Genomic DNA, 16,170 nt, shown 5'->3' with positions numbered 1-16,170 from the left:
GAAAAATGGGTTTGAGTTTTATAAAGTAGGAGTTTTTATGAAAAATTTTATCATGTATGGATTCAGGAAACCTTATTCTAAAAATGTAGACCTAAAAACTGGAAGGACGACAATGTTTTTTGAAAGTTTTAAAAAATACGTAGTTTTGTGATTTTGTGCTGAAATATTCTGGAAACTTCTAAACTCACTCTTTTTTGCCATATTTTATCTACCGGACATGATTTGATACATGGAACAATTGATACCTATGTAAATTCTCATCATTTGCTCAATCTGTTTGAAAAAGTAACAGAAAACACAGACATATTTGCATCTCACGGAAATGGGGAGGGGTCCAATGGGGTGGTACCTATACCAAAACTTAATGCAACTATTCCCCTTGAATAATATTCCAAGTTTTCTCAAATCGACCGCACCAGTGCTGAGAACGATCATTTTCAAAAAATAAGTTAATAAATAAAATAAAAATAACTAGCAGACAGACAACAGAATATAACAATGCGCGCGAGCAGCAGAAATATCTTTACTACTTCACAATCAGTTGACTTCACAAAATTCGACACAATTTCGTTTTATCTTTCTTCCAACAAGGTAAGAACATATCAATTGTATTCCCGAAACTATTGCAAACTATTGTGTCTTAGAAATAACATCTTTTTGCCTTTCTCCTAGAAAGGTATAGCAATCACTGCAAAAACCAAAGGTATAAAAGTACTCAAAAGGGCCAAATGTCGTATATCTTTCGACTCAGTTCGACGAGCTGAGCATTTTCTGTATGTGTGTGTGTAAGTGTGTGTGTACGTGTGTGTGTGTATGTGTGTGTGTAACGCTCTCCCAATCTCACTCGATTTTCTCAGAGATGGCTGAACCGATTTTAATGAAATTAATTGCAAATGAAAGGTCTAGTTGCCCCATAAGACCCTATTGGATTTTATTGTAATCGGATTTTTAATTTAGAGGTTATGTATCAAAATGTAAAAATCACGAAACATCAATATCTCAGAAACTACACAACCGATTTGAACAAAATTAATTTCAAATGAACGGGCTACCTTAAAAACTCTTAACTTTTGAATTATATGAAGATTGAACATGTGGTTCAGAAGTTATGGAAAGAAACGTGTTCTGGAGACTATTTAATCTCACTAATGTTTCTCAGAGATGGCTGGACCGATTTTCATAAAATCAGTGTCATATGGAAGGTCTTGTTACCCCATAAGACCCTATTGATTTTTTTGCAATCGGACTCTTACTTTGCCTGTTATGTTTAAAAATGTGAAATCCAGGTATGAAAAGGAGCATATTCCAAAGACTACATAAACTCACTCACTTTTCTCAGAGATGGTTGAACCGATTTCCACAATATTAGTGTCAAATGAAAGGTTTAGTTGCCTCATAACACCCTATTGAATTTTGCTGTAATCGGACTGTAACTTCGTCTGTAATGTATCGAAATGTGAAAATCACGAAACTTCATTATCTTAGAAACTACTCAACCGATTTGAACAATATTGATAATAATGGTTAACTGATGAATTATGATAGAACACGTGGTTTCAAAGTTTGACTGCCCTATACGTTCCCATTCCATTTGATTATAATCGAATTTAAGCAACCGTTATGTATTAAATTGTTTAAACAACGTAAGTCTAATATCTCAAGTATTACACGACTTATTTGAACATAACTAGTGTCATACAAACGAGTCATCTCTCAAACTTACAAATAACAAACTTCATAACAATTTGATATGTGATTCAAAAGTTTTGGAATGAAACAAAGTTCATAGACTATTCAAAACTATACCTGATTTGATCAATATATATGGGGCCGTTCAATAATTACATCAGCATATTTTTCCACTTTTTCAACCCCCCCTCCCTCTCTTGTAAGACATCGTAAGATTTTTTGATACACCCCCTCCCCCCTTGTAATATCCTACTGCAAGCATATATAGATTTTTACTTTAGTTTTATCATTATAAAGCAAGCGCAGTACTTCGTTTCGTCTTCTGTCCGTTATTCGAGTAATTTTGTAATTTCCTTTTCATAAATTTCGCCGTCCACGCTGTCATGAACATGATTATTTGAACAGCTGCATTAACAATGTTTTTCTTACGTAAGAAAATCAATTCACCCCCTCCCTCCCTTGTAAGATAGCGTAAGAAAATTGCACACCCCCTCCACCCCTATTTTCTTACGTAATTACGGTTTCACTCGTGATTTAATTGTTCGAAATTAAGTCATTTCTTATATTTTACACTTCAATTACAACATCAATATTTTAGAACCCAAAGTGTAAATGTACTTTTATTGGATTTAAGCGTTCATGTAAATCTATTTTTACAAACAACAAGTTTGAATAAGAAAGGCTGAGTCTGACCGCTAAGTGGATTAATTTAGGTTTGTGGGTTTGTAGTTATTCAATGATTTTTTCAGTAAATTTTGAATTTGCATTCTTGAGAAGTTCTTCTTGAGAAAACTACTACGAATTATGAGAACACAACAAATTGGATGCGAAAAGATCGACTTGAAGAATGTTTTAATTTCATGTCGACTTGTTAAAACATTGTGTTTTATCGGATTTTTTTAAACTCCACTAGCTATTGTATGACAAACTAGACTGAAGCTGAAATTTCTACATGCAGTCTTTTGTATCGAGTTCAGCGTAGATTTTTGCCATTAGGGCGTGGCCACGCAGCTTAGAGAAAGAGAAACGAACCAAAACACCTTCAATACTACTGAGTGATTTTCATAAGCACCAAAAGAAAGTTTTTGCTTTCCCGATACGAAAATCACTCTGGTTCTTAGGTTAACTAATTTTCGTTAAGCATAGTTTACAGTTCCAAGCGAAGTGAAAAATTTAACAAGTGAAAAAGCGTAAATTTTCGCTTGCGAAATCTGTCGTGAAAACCCGTTTGTGGAACACGCAGGTATTTCACCAGCCTGCAGTTTACAGTTCAAGTGAAGCGAAATTCACGAACTTACACTCCGAGCGAAGTGAAAATTGGCTGCAACTGACAAAATAGAAACGCACGCAAGTTGGCGCTTGCTACTGCTTTTTTTCACTAGCGTTTGCATGTGTGAGAAAAATATACCCAAGTGAAAAAGATGTGATCCACAACCTTTGATTTCGCTGGATCGGATTTGTTTACAGTTCCAAGCGAAGTGAAATTTTTGCAGGTTGCATTTTCCACGAGCGTGAAAAAATGAACATTTTATATGAGATTTTCACTTCGCTTGGAACTCTAAATAGGGCTTTACTAATATCCTAGTCCTAATCCTAGTAATACCGGAAAATCACTCAATTTAGCAATGAAAATTCTTGAAATGAAGGTTATATCTTGCTGTGATAAACTATTCATAGGCAACACTACCGTTTATCTTTGGTGCGCCCTGGTCGTTATTGTAAAAATGATTATTTAGAAACAGATGAACATTTCACACTAGTAGTAATTGTGAAAATTCTCATAACTCTTATCTTCAAGCATTTATAGTTCTGGAAAGAACCGATTCCATAATCTTCAGCTCGAAATGTGTGCTACAGAACGCTGATGATCGCACCACCACCGGTAGCGTTGAATATTTTGCTTGGCCGCGCATCTAAAAATTGCTCGCCGCTGTGCCCTCCAGTAGCTGTGCCAGCAAATAATTACGATAATTTATCGTAAACGCCGATAACGATACCGTCTGTTATCGTTATCGACGATGACGCTTACGTCTTCAGACATTATCGTCATTGTCAATGACGATAGTTACTGGACGGTATCGAATCAATAACGTTTGTTTATTACCATCCAATGCAATATCATGTTTTGCTTTATTAGATATATCATTCAGATGCATTTTAAATGCAAATATGACAATGCTACATACCTTACTATTCAAATTTGTGCTTTAAACAATCAAAACTGAGAAATTTATTTTCCTGAAACATAAACAAATAAGGAAAAGTTTCTTCCTGTTGCCTAGTGATGTTTCGTCTCCAATCCTCCGAAGTGAAAAAACGTTTCCTCACCTCGTGCCTGCTTTTTGATCAAGTCGTACACCATTCGCTACAACAGCAGACAAAACTGGCATAAGACGTTAGTGAGCTGATAACGTCTAGTGACTATCGTTACCGCTGATATCGTTAATGTTTGAAGACGGTATCGTCATCGTCAATAACGATACCATACGTTATCGGTAACGGCGATGACGACCTTGGTTACTGTTACTGCCGTATGCAAAATAAAGGTAACATGTTCCGCAGTGCCTCGAAGTTGACTGGTATGCAGCTCTCGTTTCTCAATGTCGCGTACCTCACTCGCTATTGTGTGACAAACTAGACCGAAGCTGAATTTTCTACACGCAGTCTTTTGTGTCGAACTCAGCGTAGATTCTTGCCATGAGGGTGTGGCCACGCAGTTTCGAGAAAGACAAACGGAACAAAACACTTTGTTGAGTCAAAATATATAGGCAGTGGAATTTATTCCGTCCACGTTATTGTTATCCATGCTCGGGAAGCAAGCCAATAGCGAGGGAAATGTATGAGAAAGCTTGACCTTGGAACTTTTCACCTTTTTTCACCATTAAGCAGTAAAGCAACAATGTGAAACGTAGTCCTAAAAGACGTAGTCCTACGTCAAAAATCTAAGGAAATTATTCAAATAATTCATAAATTATGTAGGGTATCGAACGTCTTCGTCAGTGGTTTTCTTCGGTCCCCCTTTGAATAAGATTACTGCAAAAAACTGCCGAAGAAAACCACTGACGAAGACGTTCGATACCCTACTACCAGCTCTTGATAAATATAAATATACAGAACATAGTTTTTCTGAAAAGTTGAATGCTGAATTTTTGATACAGAATTACGTCTTACGGCAAAATTCTTAGAAGGGGAGCGAATTAAAACACCGAAAATATTAAGAGCGTCACGAAAATTGTCCAGCTTCAAATGCTAATAACTCAGGCAGTTTTCAATGAATTTCCGTCATTCTTGCCGCCATCGGTTGGAAAATTAGCTTAGCGTCCACTAAAATACGAAAAATTGTGATTTAATGATGCTAACAAATGTCTATTGAAACATGTAGCGACTTGCTTTAAGCATAGATTCCGACCAATCAGAGCTGAAAACAAGGCCAAATACCATCCAACATCGGTAATTTTGGATTCGGTGTGATATCCAGTAACCAGGAATCCAGCCAGACGCCATTTTAAGGTTCACGATGGTATCTTCCGGTTTCTGGAAAACGCCTTTTTGCATTTATTTAAATTAAAGTTTGGACGAGAGGAACAAAAATGTTTGATTTGATTACAAAATTGGTGGGGGAATTGTTGTATACTCCGCAATATTGTATTGTATTATCGGAGATTTTCGTTTCTCACGTCCAAACTTTTATTTAAATAAATGCAAAAAGGCGTTTTCCAGACGGCACCTGACTACTCGAATGTGCACAATTTCGGTTTTTCTTTTTACCTTTAACATACAATAACAATGTTTTCTTATTCGGTAGAGCCTTACGCATCTTATCATGCACTTAAATTCTGTCTAAAAATAACAATCAAAAGTTATAGCTATTAAAAGTTATTTATTCAAAAATGCTTCATTTTAGCGTTTTTTTTAAATTTTTTGTAGGTAACCGTGGTGGAATAGTTGCGTATTTTAATTACATTTGAAATTTATGAAATTTTGTATATATAAGTATTTATTTTTGTAACTTTGTACGCCAGTCTAGCACGAACAGTAGTTAATGAGACTGCCTTTTTTGTACTAAGAGTTATTTTTTTCATGTTTCAATTTATCTTTCAAAAAATACAAAAGATTATTTCTCCACAGACTTAGTGTCGCGAGGAAAATGAAATTTGAGAAATACACTAAGGTTGCTTTTTACGCGGATTCCGGAATTTAAGCGGTTTTACTTACGCGGATTTTGGGATTTCTTCACTATATTTTACAAATTCAACTGATAAATAAAAGTTGGAAGATTCTTCTAGATTTTGTGCAGCTTTGTGCAGGAATATCTTCATATTTATTGCATGCTTATATGTATTTGCGTTTCAAGGAACTCTTATCCATTAGCATTTTTTTTGAAAATGAGTTAGCTCACTTCTGTGCTGTAGTAAAAAGAAACAAACTTTGCTTTCCAAATTTTAATTGAATTATTATTGGTTTTATTCGGTTCATTTGGGGCATTCGCCGCAGTTTCATCAATTAAACCGAGCTTCTAAATTTAATTATAAAAATTCACTCTGACAGTTCTTTTTCGGTTAACCCATTTACGTTTCAAGCATCATTTTGTTCTCTTCATAAGTAGCAAAGAGAGAGAGAAAGATTTTAAAACTATACTCGTTTCGTTCACCTTTCGCTATGAATTTTGCAATTCGTACTCTGTCACACAGCCGCTCAAAGCATTTTTGGACCCCTGACGCCATCAGTTTCTGAAGCACATCAATACAGATGATGTCATTTCTGTGGGTGTGTAAGATGCGCCTTGGTATACATGATTGTCAAGGGTTTGATACAAGTTGTCGCTGTTCAATAAACATCAAAATGGCTTCCTATGAACTTTGAGAAACAATGGATGCGATGCGTTTTGCAACAAAAAAAAGTTCCCTTTTTGTTCTGGCAATAAAAACACCACCCAATATGCTGCGCCGAAGAGAACCTTTGTTTTGTTCGTGGCTATATTTTATTCTGGATTTATTTCGCTGCTCTCATTAATCGTAAGTATTTGCTAGCTCTAATACGGTGGAACTGAGGTTTTTCGAAGGTAAACGAATGTGTATTTCTAGAGAAAATGGTAACCAAATATCGCTAGCGTCAAAGAAGTGTTTCATGAATGTTTTCTTCGGCAGTGAAAAATATCTGAATGTGTTAAAGTTGATATGCAATAAACATTCTGAGTTTTAGATAGCGTGATTCAATCATGTAAACGAGAAAGTTTCAATGAGCAAGGTAAGATAGTTCCTAAGTGGAATAAAAGCAGTGGAGCTACGCAAACTAGCAACGGCCTACAATACATGCAACCTAAAGGAGTCATCAGATACTCTACTGTGGCTCGATAAAGAAGAGCAGTAGAGTCTATATATCAGCGTGTAGAGGGAAGGGTAAAAATATGGTAATTCGTCACTTACCACGGTGACAAAGCAACCTTGCTTTCCGTTATAGTAGTTAGCGATGCAGAGGTTTACTCGGACTCTGGCAACAACGAATGTAACACTTCCTTTTTTCCTTCCCTAACCGACCTTAAGAACGTAGCTAGCACCGTTATCGATCTTTACAAAGCGAAAGCTGCTGAATAATGTGCATTGGTGATGGTATGCAATGTTCATTTTGGCCATCCTACGGTGGTTTTTTGTGCAATTATCTCAGATCCATCACGGAGAAGCAACTACCAAATGTGCTCAAGTTCAATGGCAAATTCAAAAAATTTTTTCACTGTTCGCCATGGATTTTTAAATTTTTTACGATGGCAGTAAACAAGAAGACGACAATTTTGATAGTTTTCATGACAGGATGCGTGACCCATGGTTAGTTTTCGGCCATTACTCGAAATAAAAAAAAAAAATATTGTAACAAATTTCACCACTAAAAACTATAAATTTTTGAACAAAAACTATGTTGTTTCATTCAAGCTTTGAAGGTTGAAAAAGTTTAATGCAATTTTTCTCCTCCTGTAGTAAATCTATTGATTTAATTACTAAGCAATAAACCCCAGTGTTTTTTCTCTATTCAAAACCCAAAAAATAACCAAATAATTGTATTGAAAACCGCTATTGAATAAACGTGTGTCACTTTGCGACTCATCTATGGCATATTTCAACGTCACCTAAGGCTACTCGAAATAGCAAATTTAACACATTGTAGCGCTTTCACTATCCACTATGCCTTAAGCAGCATTTGTCGCTTTTAACGTATAGCAGCAGCTAAAATCTCTACCTAGACGCTTCACCGTAACCATCTTTTCCGATGACTACTTCGCTCGAAATCCAAACGATTCTTGAAGTATCATTAGCGCGCATTCGATTATAGTTTCGACTTTTGCTATTTAGCATTAAATTTGGCCCACTTCCAAGCGGTCGGGCAGCTGTGCAGAAGTTCATGGAAGCTACTGCTGCCGGTTGCATACCGAACAGCTGCATAGAACACAGTTACAGTTGAATCGGACTATTTCCACACTACATATCTACACATTACGCCTGCAGCAGTTCCCAACCGGTTCATCGCAAAAGGTAGAATGGGTTGGATCGATTTGCAGCAAACTGACGCCGTCCGTCCGTCGTCCGTTGCCGGTTTGCGTCTGTTCTTTGGCGACGGAAAATTATAGCAGTGGCACAGTATACAGTGCCAAAGCCAGAGAGCGGCCGATGGCCAGTGTCACAAGTTCATCGTGTAAATTGGCGCTGACAGCGGTCCGCTGCTTTTGGCGAGGTGTCTGTTTGTTGCGACGAGATTGTCCTGAAGCCAACTCGTGGTTTGTTCTGACACGGTTTTACTGTCTAAGTATCGTTGCATATGTAGTTACAGTTAATGTGAAAAAATAGAAGATCAAATTTATATTACGGTTTGAAGCTAATATTACTGCAGTGCGATTACCCTTCTGTGCCGCATTATTAGCATGATAGCTATAATTAGCGGAAAAGAAACAGCGCCACATGCTTCCGTCCTGTCGGCACGAGTTACAGCTCATTTATCGGCCACATGTTTTCCCGAACCAAGGCGTATTCACCAAGTCCACATGGTTTCCATCCATAATGACTATCACTTTCCGCGGGCAGCAGCGTCAGGGACGCCAAAACTGTGCATTGTGTTCGTTAAATAAACACTCCCGTGAAAACGTTTAAAAATCGACACAGTTCAATGTTCACTAGCGCCACAGCCGAAGCTTTGACTTTCGCTTTCGTCCCGCACCGCACCGGGCTTGGACGGAAAACTGTGCGAATATGTTTGCGACGGGGCACTCTGGCTGAGGGTATAAAAATAGACAAGCGCAGTAACCTCGAAAACAACATGCGGAGAGTGGTGCCGTCATCGGCTCCATTCGGAGCCAAAAAACTAGCGACGTTAAGCCAACAACGATGACGTAGGTAGTGTTTTGGTTTCGGATGCAGGTGGTGAGAAAAACGGGTTCCCTTATCTCATATCTGTTATTATGAGGGGAAAATTGGTTCGAAAACTTAATTCTTATCGTATTGAACAAAAAAAAAAAGCTTCTCGTAGTGATAGAGAAAAAAAAAACAGGAAACCGAACCCAAAACTGAAACAATTTCATTTCTATTTTTATTTTAAATTTTTTTTAACACACAACATCCCAATAACGTTGCTGTGCTTTACGTTGTTAAGGTTGTGGATGGCTGTAGTTTAAAACATATTGCGCTATTCCCTTTAAACTTGGTGTAGGACTCTGCCTCCGTACGCCATGTCGATTTATTTATTTATGGTGGAAGTTTCTGAAGAGTGGCAAAACGTGCCGATTTTCAAAAACAAATATTCCACGCAAAAAAGTTCTGTTAGTACTAATGACTTGACCACTTCAGTGAGTAGTGAGTAAAACTTTCATTTTCAGTCTGTTTCATCTTGAAAAAAAACATTTTTTCAGCATAAGCTGGATTAGGTCTGTGAAGACAAGAGTTCGTGCAATTGTAGGGACGAGGAGGTTCTCCTTATACGTTTTATATGTGTATCACTCAAATAAGCAGATTCAGCAGACAATTAGTGCTTATCTGAAACCACCTACCGTTTAGTTACCAGTTGAAAATAAATAACGTTGTGGGAGAGAATACTGAACATCTCATAGTTGAAATCTTTCATTTCAAGATATTTTTTTCTATGCTAGTATGCACAAAATGAAGTATAATATTTTAAAGAATGGTGATGAACAGCAATACTAACCAGTTTCAGGTGAAACATCCTGTATTTCATTCACTCGTAATAGGCTTTAGAAGCGAGTAAAAAATATAATTTTGAACTGTTTCCTATTTTTTTTTTTGGTGAGTGTAAAGCCATGCGTTATTTTTTCGAGTTTTTGATTCTCGTTTGCCATTCCAGTTAAGCGAAGCAAGAATACATGCGAGTATGATGCCAAATCCTTTCACAAGGTGCCAGCACAAAAAAAAACGCCGAAATCGTATCTGGCAGCTGACCACATATCCCCATTTTCGCCTTTTCCCAATGATGAAAAGCTTTTACCTGCAATCCAGGCGAACCGACTGTCTAAATCATACCATGCAAAAACCGGTGGAGTGTCATGCTGCAGGGGTTTAGACAGGGTCGGATATTTACGCCATGGTTGCTACCGGAAACACACACACACACACACACACACACACACACACACACAGAGAATTGGGCTATGGAAAAATTAAAATTAGTTTATTTCATTGAATATTTTATAGATCTGCATCCGAAAACTTTATTGCCCTGTGGAACGGACGTTTGTTATTTTACACATCACTATTTGCCCAAATGTGAAACCCTTTGCTACGAAAGGGCTTGACGTATACATATATTTTTGCACATTGTAGCACTGTTCTGAACAGGAAAGAAACAAGAAACGTTTGCCCGTGAGGATGATGAGGCGGCAAGTCAGTTGCCAGTCGACCGCAAACAATTTAATGTGCTTCTGTGGTGGAAGTTTTGCCCAGCCGCTGTACCGTGTTTCCACTGGGTTGTGCTTTCTGTGTTTCAGCAGCGGCATGACTGAGTGGCTACATGGTATCCGGAAATGATTCCGGGCAACCATACCGAGGCATGCAAGGATTGCATGGTGTGCATGGTATGGGCCAAGTAAAAAACTGTGGACTCTGCTAAATGAAGTACAATTCGTTCGCGATGGGAACGCTTGGTATTGTAAAATCAATACTAGGCGAACGCTCGTAACTGACCCTCTCATCCTGCGGGGGACAAGAGAAACATGCTAGGTCTTCATTTTAGAAAGTAACTTCTGCTCAAGCGTACGGTTGGTTAATTATGGCTGGTCTTATTTCTGATCAACTGAACGATGACCGAGCGTGCTGGGTTGTCCTTTGATCATATTCAAACTGTGCGGGTTTACAAAATGCACATGTAGCCTGTCGGAAGGCGCAACCGAAATGAGGATTGAAAGAATATGACCGCATAGCGTATCGTACCACACAGGTTAAACCAACTCTGGGCAGTAGAAATTTTACGTCCGAGGAGCAAACGAAAGGCCTGCAGAGGCGAAGCAAGAAAGTGAACCCAATATTTAGCATCCAATTTCGAGATACAAGACGTATAGAATGTAAAGATTTGTTTCAATTTGTCTTGTTTTTTTTCGTATGACAAGAAAGTTAATAAAAAAATCTAAATTGAGTTTTGATTAGAAATGAATTTCAAGAGTTAGACTCTGTAACGTTCAACCATTCTATGTTTGATTGATTTTTGTTGTCTTGAAAAAGTTAAAAATTTGTGTTGTTAATTAGATACTTACACTGCTTCTCAACGTTAGTATTTATTACGGTGTTGGTTAAATCATGCATATTTCTGATTTTTATTTCGGCTTGATATATTCTGCTAGATGCTGTTACTCCCTATCTGCGTTGTTAAAACTCAGCCTATTAGGAGGCAATTTTGATGTAGTTCAGAAGGTAAAACATATTGAAGCCTCTTCAATAGGTAAACGAAATCAGAACATCAGAGGTTCACTGACAAATTTACTAGAGTTTGCTGACAATGTATACAATACCGTTTTTTCATCAATTCACTGATGAAAACAACACCGGTCCATAATGGCCCGGAGATAAGTGAGAGCAGGAAAACAATCTCACGAAAAGTATTCTAGACTGCCGGGGAAAAGTAATTAATTTCTGGGCAAAACTCAATTTGGATGAGTAATTCAATTTTGAAACTTTATCACAAGTTTTGATTGGAAATCTATCGGAGTTTCGTTATCAACGGGTACTCCATGAGGTCTGCAGTTGAACTTTGGGTATGTTTCTAATAGCATGAAATGAAAGTAAATATTTCTTTCTTAATTAATATCTTTGAAAAAAAAAAAACTGGATAACATTCGTGCCCTATGGAGCAACAAAAAACTTTGTGAGTTTATTCCAGTTTGAGTCACGATTGACATAGAATAGCTTTTTTATTGCAATAATCAATGATAAAGGTTCTTATGACGCTTTTGGTGAAACATTGAAACGGAAGACATTACGAGTTAAAAATATCATTTCTTAACTCTCAAATGAATCGATGACCACCTATGATTAATTGTACAACCAAATCAAAAGCAGCATTAGCTTCGACGTTCGATAACGACAACGACAAAATTTCTCCAAATAATCAGAGCTGTTTTTGATGCAATGCACAACAGATCAATCATAACTAGATAGTAAATTTTGAAAAAAAAAAAAATCTCCAGCCTATTTAGAGCAACTTTTAAAGTTCCACAAGGTTTCCACTTAGGGTTTCTCCTATTCGATTTTCCTAATTTTGATGTGGATGTGGACGACATTGCACTCGATTTTAAAATTAAAAATGCGTCTTTCGACACGTTAAGAAAAGTAAAAGAGGTAATATGATAAGTTGGAGAATGTAGTTATCAGGAGCGACAACAAAACCTTATGATTTTTATCTTCTTCTGTTAAAAAAGATGTTTTCGAAGAACAACTGATTTATTGCTCATGATGATACAGTCATTAGTAACGAAAAATATTAAGAGGGTGTAACCAAAGCACGATCGCGTAACTGACGAAGAATACGCACACTTTCCGACAAACTATTTTGTTGATTTATGGCTGGTAAAGCTGCTATTAATGGGATTCCGCCTAAACTACAGCTTAATAAGTTATTGTATGGTTGTTGGTTTGGTAATAACAAACGCATTGTTGATAGTGTTTTATTATTATGTAAGAAGGTGAAAAAAGGATTGAACAGCGCGTCGACGGATCGACGAAGGATCGACGGCGCGCGAAGTACATTAGTTTTTCGTTCAGCCGTCAAGAAGTACATCGTTAAGGTGGCACCAAGGACATAAGCCGGATACGGACAAGCAGCAGAGCAGCCAAGCTCAGACTACCGTACTGCTGCTGCTACTAGGAGAGCAAGCCAAGTACGCTGGGTCCGAAGCTTAAGGGATTACAAAATACACTAGCTCAAATTAAATTGTTTTATTCCTGCTGCCAAGTACAAATTACAATTGGTTTTTCTCAAGGCCAAAAACACGTTCTTGAAGCTATGCTGACCTTCGTACCTTGCGAATCATCATCAATTTCTTTCAAGCGATTGAGAAGTGACGGAAGAAGTCGTTTAGTATGTGCAATACAAACTAGACCGCTAAATTAATGCAACTACAGAACTCAAAAAATCGTCTGATAAATAAGTTAAAACAATGCCATTGGTACGTCACAATATAAACACAAAGACCAGGAAATGGTGGAGAAATCAAAACATTTTCGATCGTTGCTTTCGACGTCTGCGGACAAAAAGTGAACACTACGAAGAAAAGCGAGATTTTATAGCTTTTATCACTATTAGAAACGTTCTGGCGAGTGGCAGAAGAATAATAACGACTTCAATTGAATAATTTGAATGCGCTAAAAAACAAGGCGCCGTCCGCTATAGAACGCAGTAATCAAATGAGCGTGTGTGGCAGCAAAAACCATACAAACATGAAATCGTCGCCTGCTGCGCTGCGTCAAGCCTGCTTGCTGCTGGTCGATCCGGTTTTCAGTAAATCATTCTTTGCTACAGTGATCGGATGAACAATGATGAATGTAGACAAAATTGTTGTATGCTAGCTTTTATATGTTACGAATAACAGTTCGGAGTTATATCCGGATCAAACAAAACTAGAAAGGGAAATTTGAAGAAAAAACCTCGAGCCTCTTCACAACAATTTTTGAGAGAGAGTTTACATAAACATACTCTTATAGACCTTAATGTTGGTTGTCATCCGTGAATCTGAAAATAAAAGTGCAAATGCATGTTAGGCCGGATACTAAATCTAGCAGGAAAAAAAGGTTCTTAGGGTACATTCAATCGGTTTTTGGTCTTGCGCAGCTCAGCAAGTAATGCATGCATGCGATCTAATGTTGCTCTTCTTAGCACGGTCAACATAATACTATACAGTAAGGTCTTTCTTACGTGTTTTTTTTTCACGTGGGGTGCTTTCCTCCATTACCCACAAACGGTACAAGATATCGACCTCTATTCAATCCCGTTTTCCATTCTAGGCCTCAAGTGATCATGTATCAGTCATTTGAAATCACAAATTTTGGTGTAAATACTCAAAATTTAAAACAGTGCATTTTGGTTTCTGAAATGACCAAGGTTTAAGCATTTTAGAACGATTTTTGCCTTTCTCCTAGAAAGGTATAGCAATCACTTGCAAAACCGAAAGTATAAAAGTGCTCCAAAGGGCCGAATGGCATATATCACTCGACTCAGCTCGACGAGCTGAGCATTTTCTGTATGTGTGTGTGTGTGTGTGTGTGTGTGTGTGTGTGTGTGTGTGTATGTGTGTGTGTATGTGCAGATTTTTATTCTCACTCACTTTTCTCAGAGCTGGCTGAACCGATTTTCATGAAATTAATTGCAAATGAAAGGTCTAGTTGCCCCATAAGACCCTATTGAATTTCATTGTAATCGGATTTTTAGTTTAGAGGTTATGTTTAAAAATGTGAAAATCATGAAACATCAATATCTCCGAAACTACACAACCGATTTGAACAAAATTGGTCTCAAAAGAACGGGCTACCTAAAATACCCTTAAGTTTTGAATTTCATAAAGATTGAACTTGTGATTCAAAAGTTATGAAAAAAAAACGTGTTCTGAAGACTGTTTAATCTCACTCATTTTTCTCAGAGATGGCTGTACCGATTTTCATAAAATCAGTGTCAAATGGAAGGACTAATTGCCCCATAAAACCCTATTGATTTGTTCTGCAGTCGGAATATTACTTTGCCTGTTATGTCTAAAAATGTGAAATCCAGCTATGCAAAGGAACATATTCCGAAGACTACTTGGACACACTCACTTTTCTCAGAGATGGCCAACACGATTTCCACAAAATTAAAGTCAAATGAATGGTCTAGCTGCCTCAGAAGACCCTATTGAATTTTACTGTAATCGAACTGTAACTTCATTTGTAATGTGCCGACTTGTGAAAATCACGAAACTTCATTATCTCAGAAACTACACAACCGATTTTATTATTATTATCAGATGAGCGGGCTAGTTAAGGGTTAACTGATGAATTATGATTGAACACGTGGTTTCAAAGTTTGGCTGCCTTATACGTTCCTATTTCATTTGGTTATAATCGAACTTAAGCAACCGTTATGCATTAAATTGTTAATAAAACAACGAAAGTCTATTATCTCAAAGATTACATGACTTATTTGAACATAATTAGTGTCATACGAACGAGTCATCTCTCAAACTTACAAATAACAAACTTCATAACAATTTGATATGTGGCTCAAAAGTTATGGAAAGAAGAGAAATTCAAAGACTATTTAAAACTATACCTGCTTTGATCGATATATGTGGCCTCAACATAATTTAAATGTGGTGTCGTACTGTTTGAACGTTCCAAGTTCATTGATTCCTTGCGGTTTGTTTGAAGTCTGCAAATGCACGACGAATCGGCCAGAGGATATGATCAAAGTCAAAAGACAAACCGTTTGAAATGATTGGTTTTATCGAAATGACAACATCCTCGACTTTTGGCTTCTGTACATCGCCCTAATTCTGAATATATTCATATAATATATTCTGGCATCAATCTGACACCGGAAATACTCATATTGGGAGGTATTTAGTTATTTTTGTTGTTTTCCAGAAACTAACAGTGGTCGTCTTTAAATTCAAAATGGTGTCAAGCGTCGATGTTTGGTTTCTATGCATCATCTCGATTACGGAAATATCCATGTTGAGTATTATTTGGTCATTTTCGGCTGTTTCCTATAAGTTGCCATTTAGCGACTTAAAATGGTGACTGAGGTCAATTGTTAGCTTATTGCATCATTCTGGTTCCAGAGATACTCATATTGGATGGTATTTGGTTATTTTAGGCTGTTTTTCACAAACCGGATGTCGCCATCTTGGATTTCGAAATGGTATTTAAGATAATTTCTGGCCTCTGAGCGTCATTCTGGTTGAAGAAACACTCACATTGGGTGAAATTCGATCATTTTCCGCTGTTTCCCAGGAACCAGAATTCGCCA

General features: G+C 37.3%; 1 protein-coding gene across 10 annotated transcripts in view; it reads right to left on the bottom strand.

Moving 5' to 3' along the window:
- LOC129727122 (dual specificity calcium/calmodulin-dependent 3',5'-cyclic nucleotide phosphodiesterase 1A-like) overlaps positions 1 to 16,170 on the bottom strand; it is a 601,383-nt gene that overhangs the window by 296,198 nt on the left and 289,015 nt on the right. The window contains exon 1 of one of the 10 annotated variants that reach the window (XM_055684606.1): positions 7,116 to 7,494. The exons of the other annotated variants lie outside the window; for them this stretch is intronic. The gene's annotated coding sequence lies outside the window, so the exon portion shown is untranslated. Of the gene's footprint in view, positions 1 to 7,115; positions 7,495 to 16,170 lie in introns of those variants that run through there. 10 annotated transcript variants of the gene reach the window in all.

This window comes from Wyeomyia smithii, chromosome 3 (genome assembly GCF_029784165.1).
Source record: "Wyeomyia smithii strain HCP4-BCI-WySm-NY-G18 chromosome 3, ASM2978416v1, whole genome shotgun sequence".
Taxonomy (NCBI): domain Eukaryota; kingdom Metazoa; phylum Arthropoda; class Insecta; order Diptera; family Culicidae; genus Wyeomyia; species Wyeomyia smithii.
This window is presented reverse-complemented; position numbering and strand designations above follow the sequence as displayed.